Source organism: Microtus oregoni, unplaced genomic scaffold (assembly GCF_018167655.1).
Source record: "Microtus oregoni isolate MIOR12 unplaced genomic scaffold, Mior012 000014F_ref0000157, whole genome shotgun sequence".
Taxonomy (NCBI): domain Eukaryota; kingdom Metazoa; phylum Chordata; class Mammalia; order Rodentia; family Cricetidae; genus Microtus; species Microtus oregoni.
In genome coordinates, this window is record NW_024543073.1 from 50,007,359 (window position 1) to 50,014,828 (window position 7,470).

The window sequence follows — 7,470 nt, forward strand, 5'->3', positions numbered from 1 at the left end:
CAAAGAGCTTGTGCTAATTTTTTGGGAGACATTAATAACAACTATCCAAAAAGCAAGTGGCTTAACTTCATAAAGAGAACTTCTTGGATCCTTCCTCGAATCGTCTGTGATGCTCCAATAACTGGAGCCCGAACATTCTATACTGATGCCAAAAAATCAGGGAAGGCAGGTTACAAATCAGAAGACTTGGGTAAGGTGGAACAAAGTCCGTATAATTCTGTCCATAATGTGGAATTATATGCCATTCTTATGGTGCTAAGGGATTTTAAAGAACCTATTAATATAGTTACAGATTCACAATACGCAGAAAGAGTTATTTTACATATTGAAACTGCTGAATTTATACCTGATGATACAGAACTAACCTCATTGTTTCTCCAGGTTCAAGATTTGATCAGGAACAGGCTTTGCCCTATGTACATAACACACATCTGATCCCATACGGGTCTGCCAGGTCCTCTAGCACAAGGTAATGCAGAAATTGATCAATTATTGATTGGTAGTGTGCTACAAGCCTCTGAATTTCATAAAAAACATCATGTTAATAGCAAAGGTTTGAAGAAAGAGTTTTCAATTACATGGCAACAAGCTAAGGAGATTGTAAAGAAATGCCCTACTTGCTCTTTCTATAACCAAACGCCACTGCCAGCAGGGGCTAATTCGAAGGGCACCCATAGGAATGAAATCTGGCAGATGGATGTGTTCCACTTTGCAGAATTTGGCAAATTAAAATATATTCATCACACCATTGACACTTATTCAGGCTTTCAGTGGGCAACTGCTTTAAGTTCAGAAAAAGCTGATTCAATAATCACTCATTTATTAGAAGTCATGGCTATCATGGGTATACCTACACAAATAAAGACAGATAATGGTCCTGCTTATGTCTCTAGGAAAATGAAACGGTTTTTTGATTATTACAATATCAAGCATGTTACAGGTATACCATACAATCCTACAGGTCAAGCAGTCATAGAAAGATCAAATCGAACTATAAAGGATATGTTAAACAAACAGAAAGGGGTGGAAAACACCCCCAGAAATAGGTTACATAATGCTTTGTTAACCTTGAATTTTCTCAACGCTAATGAGAAAGGAACGACAGCAGCAGAAAGACATTGGATAATGAAAAAGTCTGCTGAACTAAATCAACCAGTTTATTTCAAGGATGTGCTGACCTCACAATGGAAGCCAGGAGATGTGCTACGTTGGGGAAGGGGTTTTGCTCTTATCTCCACAGATGAGGAAAAATTGTGGATACCATCAAAATTAATAAAGGTTTGGTTTGAAGAAGAGAAGCCACTTGGAAAAGATAAATAACAATTCTTTCATGAGGATGGCGAGCATACTGATGGTAAGAAATACAGATAGGTTGGAGGCAGGGTTCTTTTCTTATCTCCACAGGAAAATACTCATCTTCAAAGAAATTAAGGGACCCTGAATATTTTTTGTTTTTTTTTTTTTTGGTTTTTCGAGACAGGGTTTCTCTGTGGCTTTGGAGCCTGTCCTGGAACTAGCTCTGTAGACCAGGCTGGTCTCAAACTCACAGAGATCCGCCTGCCTCTGCCTCCCGAGTGCTGGGATTAAAGGCGTGCGCCACCATCGCCCGGCTGACCCTGAATATTTAATTACTGATGGATGGAAACATTTTGTAAGTATTAATTTATATATATGTGTGTGTGTGTGTGTGTGTGTGTGTGTGTGTGTGTCTTATCAAACATTTCTTTATAAATATGTAGAGCTGGTTTTGAACTTGGACTATGGCTCAGTCCCTCTCCAATTCCAAGCCTGTTAGTAAGAGAAAAACCCAGAGTTTCTGGAGTTTCTGTCTCATGTCAAGAGCCATGATATGGGACAGAAATAAATATGAGTTTAAAAAACATATTTGCTTTTCTTCATATCTATCACACTTTTCATTGAATATATCTATCATGCCTTTCATTGAATATATATATGTATGTCTATATATGTCTATATGATTAATGTTTAAGTTTTTCACAATGAACAATGAGTTTTTCCTGAAGTGACATTTGAAGTTTCCAGGAAGAAGATGGGTCCCCACAACAACTCTACCTGGTTGATATGACGTCATGATACTGATATCGCTACTACAAGACCTGTTTTGGATACCAGCTGCACAGGACGATCCCAACTTGGTTAGCTGAAATGGTGCACATCTTGTACAACATTCTGGCTAGACCTCCACAAAATACTCAGAGACTATTTGCAATTTTAAAAGACATTGATCTTGAAATTTAACCATCATTTTACTTTCACAGGATCCCCCAGAAAGAATGTCGCCCCCATGACAGCTGGAAGTAATTCTAGAGGACGACGTCCCCTCTCCCAGTAAAATTTGCCCCTGGGTTTAGGGACATCATTTAGGGGTTGGGAGGTTGGGGGAGGAATTTTATAAGCTCAGGGATCATTTTGAAAAAAAAAAAGGGAATGATGGGATAATAGATTTATAATTGTGAGTTACTGCTTTTAGACAAATATATTGGTATCGATTCTTGTGTATTGATATAAAGTTAAATTATATTGACTATAGTATGCATGCATGTTTCTATCTCTGTTTAAAACATTTTTTATGTATTGACATATATTGTATTGATAAATATATATTGTATATATTTACCATATTGCAGTGTACATTTCTACCTCTGTTAAGATACTTATATAATGTTAGTGTATTGATATATATTTACCATATTGCAATGTATATTTGTACAGTGTTTATATTTGGAGGTCATTATCCTCATTTGTTACACAGTTATTTATTGTCTTAGTCTTTAAGTTAGATAGATATTGATAATTACATAGATAAATAGTTATCTAAGTTTGTCATTTGTAATCAGACTAATCAGGTTCTCTAGATATATAGAGATTATACTCAGTTTAAATAGATAATCTTCAACCTCTTCAAAGAGCTGTAGAAAATGGCCTTTAATCTAACTCAGAGTTTTGCAGTAGTGAGACACAATTGCTCCTGGCAACACCACTCTATTCCCGAGAGAATGTTGAGCACCAAAGACACTCCACCTGGAGCCTTTCTTTTTGGCAGAACTGGCCTTTGGGCAAAGAAATGCCCATACCTCAACCACTGACAGAGATACAGAGCGTGCATCAATGGATAAAACAGGATTGTCATATCCTGCCAAGACAGGGTAAGATAGTTTTGAAAAGTTCCTTGCCTTTAATAATGGTATGTCAGTTATGTTAGGCCTTAGCCAAAATTGGTTGACTCAACATTGCAAAGGAGACTTTGGGTGATTGCCCAGGTAGTCAGTTGTCTCTGTCAATTGTTGCACATTTTGGATATATCTCATTTGTTAAGTAATATTTATTCCCTTCTCAGATCTTTGATAGAGTTGAAGATTATTTAATTGTAGTTACTCTCTACATTATTTAGACTCCTTGAGATAGAATGTTTAGCAAAACTTTTGTTCTCAATATTGTTTGTTATATTTATTATTTGTTATCATTGTATATAGCTGTATTTGGTTTAGTTCTGTCTTATTTAGACAAAAAGGGGAGATGTAGGGATAAGTCCCGCCCCAAAGGGGGCGTGTTCGCCTCGGGCTAATGTTTGCCTATAAATTTGGCGAGTGTGCTCCCAGCTGTCCCTCTGCTTTCCTGATCTCCATGGGAACGGTGGTTCTGTAAGTCTATTTCGCCATTAAAAGCTGTATATATATTTTTACACTCTGTCTGCATTCGTTTACGCTGTTACACTGAAGAACCTGTACCATTCTTAAAGCAGAGTGTCATAATTATCCCTCATTATGGACATGTGTGCTCAGTCTTTCAAGACATAAGTTCTTAATAAGTCTACACCAGAATTTGATTTATGCCTTCATGGTTTATTGTGAACATCATGGTTTTGGGGACCTCCTGGTGGGAAAAGGTCTTGATGTTTGGGGCACAAATTTTATGATAGGATATAGCAATTTCTTTTCTTTTAATTGTTTTTATTGAGCTATATTTTCCTCTGCTCCCCTCCCCTTTCTCCCCCTTCCCTTCTAACCTTTCCCATAATCCCCATGCTCTCAATTTATTCAGAAGATCTTGTCTTTTTCTACCAGTTTGCATACCCCCCAGCAATGCAGGAGTGGTCCCTTTACCCCATAACCTCTCCAGCATAAGTTGTCATCAGTGTTTTTGATCTTGGTCATTCTTACAGGTATAAAATGAATTTCAAAGTTGTCTTGATTTGCATTTCTCTGATGGCTAAGGATGGTGAGCATTTCGTTAAGTGTCTTTCAGCTATTTTAGATTCATTTGTTGAGAGTTTTCTGATTAGGTCTATACCCCATTATGTATTGGGTTATTTGTCATTTTGATGACAAATTTCTTGAGTTCTTTTGAGATTAGCCTTCTGTCCAATGTGGGATTGGTGAAGGTCTTTTCACATTTTGCAGGTTGACATTTTGTCTTATTGACCATGTCATTTGATTTACAGAAACTCAGTTTCAAAAGGTCCCATTTATTAATTATTTCTCTCAGTATCTGTGCTCCTGGAGTTATATTTAGGAAGTGGTCTCCTGTGCCAATGCGTTCAAGTGTACTTCCCACTTTCTATTCTGTGAGGTTCAGTGTGGTTGGTTTTATGTTCAGATCTTTGATCCATTTGGACTTGAGTTTTGTGCATGGGGATGATATGGGTCTATTTTCATTCTTCCACAATGTCTACATCCAGTTACGCCAGCACCATTTGTTGAATATGCTTTCTCTTTTCCATTTTATATTTTTTGCTTCTTCGTCAAAAATCAGGTGTTTGTAGGTCTGTGGATTGATATCCATGTCTTCGTTCCATTGGTCCTCCTGTCTGTTTTTATGCCAATCCCAGGCTGTTTTCAGTACTGTAGCTCTGTAGTAGAGTTTGAAGTCAGGGATGGTGATGCCTCCAGAAGTTCCTTTATTGTACAGGATTATTTTGGCTATCATGGGTCTTTTTCCATATGAAGTTGAATATTGTTCTTTTGAGGTCTGTGAAGAATTTTGCTGGGATTTTGATGGGCATTACATTGAATCTGTAGATTGTTTTGGGTAATGTTGTCATTTTTACTATGCATAACAATTTGTTGCATGATGTATCGGCTGTGTGATTTGATGTCCTAATGATATCTTTTCTCCCAGCATCCCCTCAGAAGAGGATTCTGTGAGCTCTGCTCCACGTTGTCTTCCCATGGCTCCCTTAGAAAAGTAGAGACTTTTAAAAGGACACTAATCTTCATGTGTGAGACCTATTCTGAAATAACCGCAGAAACCAGGACATTAAAAAGGAACTATTGCCAAAGCAGGGATAGGAGATCAGTTAAGAGCTGAGAAACTGATAGTTTGAAGGAGACTCTGGAGACATAGCCCTAGGAGATCTCAGAAGGGGAAGAGCTTGGCAGCTGATCAAGTTGATTAAGTGACAAATGGGGTGTTCTCAGTGGGGGCAGGAGGTGGCAGTGATTACCCAGGGGGATGGTGTGGAAGTGGCTTGTCCCTCTGAGGAGATGCAGTAAAGGCTGTGTTGACTCAAAAACACAGCTCTCACTTCAAAGGAATGAGATTGTTTACCTTGGAGCACCTGTGAGTCATCACAGCCCAGGAACACAGATTTAGAGATTTAGATATCCCAAATATATGTTTACAAAATTTAAACATCAAGACTATAAACAACCCAGAAAAAAATGAATATCTTAATTAGGGTTTCTATTGCTATAATGAAACAGCATGACCAAAAATCAAGTCAGGGAGAAAAAGGCTTCTTTGGCTTACACTCCCATTTTGGTGTTCATCATTGAAGGAAGTCAGGACAGGAACCCAAACACGGCAGGGACCTGGAGGCAGGACCTGATGCAGAGGCCATGGAGAGGTGTTGTTACTGGCTTGCTCCTCACGGCTTGCGTGGCTTGCTCAGTCTGCTCTCTTGTAGAATCCAGGGCCACCAGCGCAGGTGTGGCTGGACCTTTCCCCCTCAATCACTAATTTAAAAAAATGCCTCTCAGCCAATTGTTGTGGAATATTATTTTAAGTTGTTCTACATTTGTTTGTGCTGTGGAACATTTGTTTAATGATGCAAAGATGTGTTGCATTCTTTTATGTTATGTTTGTTTAACTCTGTGAAGCTGTAATTCTTTGCCTGTCTAAAACACCTGATGGTCTAATAAAGAGCCGAACGGCCAATAGCAAGGCAGGAGAAAGTATAGGCGGGGCTGGCAAACAGAAAGAATAAATAAAAGGAGAAATCTGAGAAGAAAAAATCTAGGCGCAAGAGAAGGAGGAGGACTCCAGGGGCCAGTGACCCAGCTACACAGCAAGGCGCGGAGTAAGAAATAAAGAAAGGTATATACAGGTGCAGAAGGTAGATGGGATGGTTTAAGTTAAGGAAAGCTAGCTAGAAACAAGCCAAGCTAAGGCCAGGAATTTGTAAGAAAGAATAAGATTCCATGTGTAATTTATCTGGGAGCTGGGTGGCGGCCCCCAAAGAGCTAAGAGAAAAGAGTAATAAAACAACCAAGAATATCTGAAATCTCCATACAGACAGTTTCTCAGGTGAGGTTCTCTCCTTTCAGGCAGCTCTAGCGTGTGTATCAAGCTGACTTCAGACTAGCTAGCATGATGAGCTGTGGAAAATAACAAAAATCCTCAAAAGAAGAAAAACAATTGGCTAATGAGCAATTGTAAAAGTTTTCAACATCTGACTTCCCATAGGAAGCAGTACCCTCTCTGAGGAGTGGGTGGGGATGAGGTGGGGAGAAGATGGGAGGAACAGGAGGGGAGGAAGTGGGAACTGGGATAGGTATGTAAAATAAGAAAAGATTGTTTAAAAATAAATATTTTTAAAAAGAAAAATGTGTTCACCATCTTTAGCCATCAGGAAATTCCCTACTAATATTCCATCTCACCTAATCAGACCACTCGTAGGTGGGAATACAAGGGCAACAAGCTGGGGTGGACGTGAGGATACGCAGTGTTTGCACACGGTTGGGGAGAAATGTGCACTAGTGTGGACACTTTGGACATCAGTCTTAGAGCTTCTCCAAACACTAGAAGTAGAACAGCCGCATGACCATGGGCCACTCCTGGGCATGTACACAAAGCTCTTTAGAGGCTACTACAAAAGAAAACTATTATTTAAAAGAGATTCTCAGGTCCCATCTGCGCTGCATCCAACCTCCTCACCCAGCCAGACCTCCCCCACCCTTCTTAAGAATCTAGCCTGGTGTTTCTCCCTGACCCTCCCCATCCATCCCTTCTCCCAAACCCATGGCATCTACCCCAGATCCCACACCCAGGGTCCCAGCCTAGTCTCGACACCCTGACTACCTTGTAGTCAATCAGTAGCTACCTGCCACCACCCTCAGGTCCCTTCTCTGACACCCAAACTCTCCTCCTAGCTGAAACTCCCATGTCTTTTTCCAGGATCATCCACACCTTCTCCCCCAAGCCACCAGATCTAACCTGGGACCCATATCC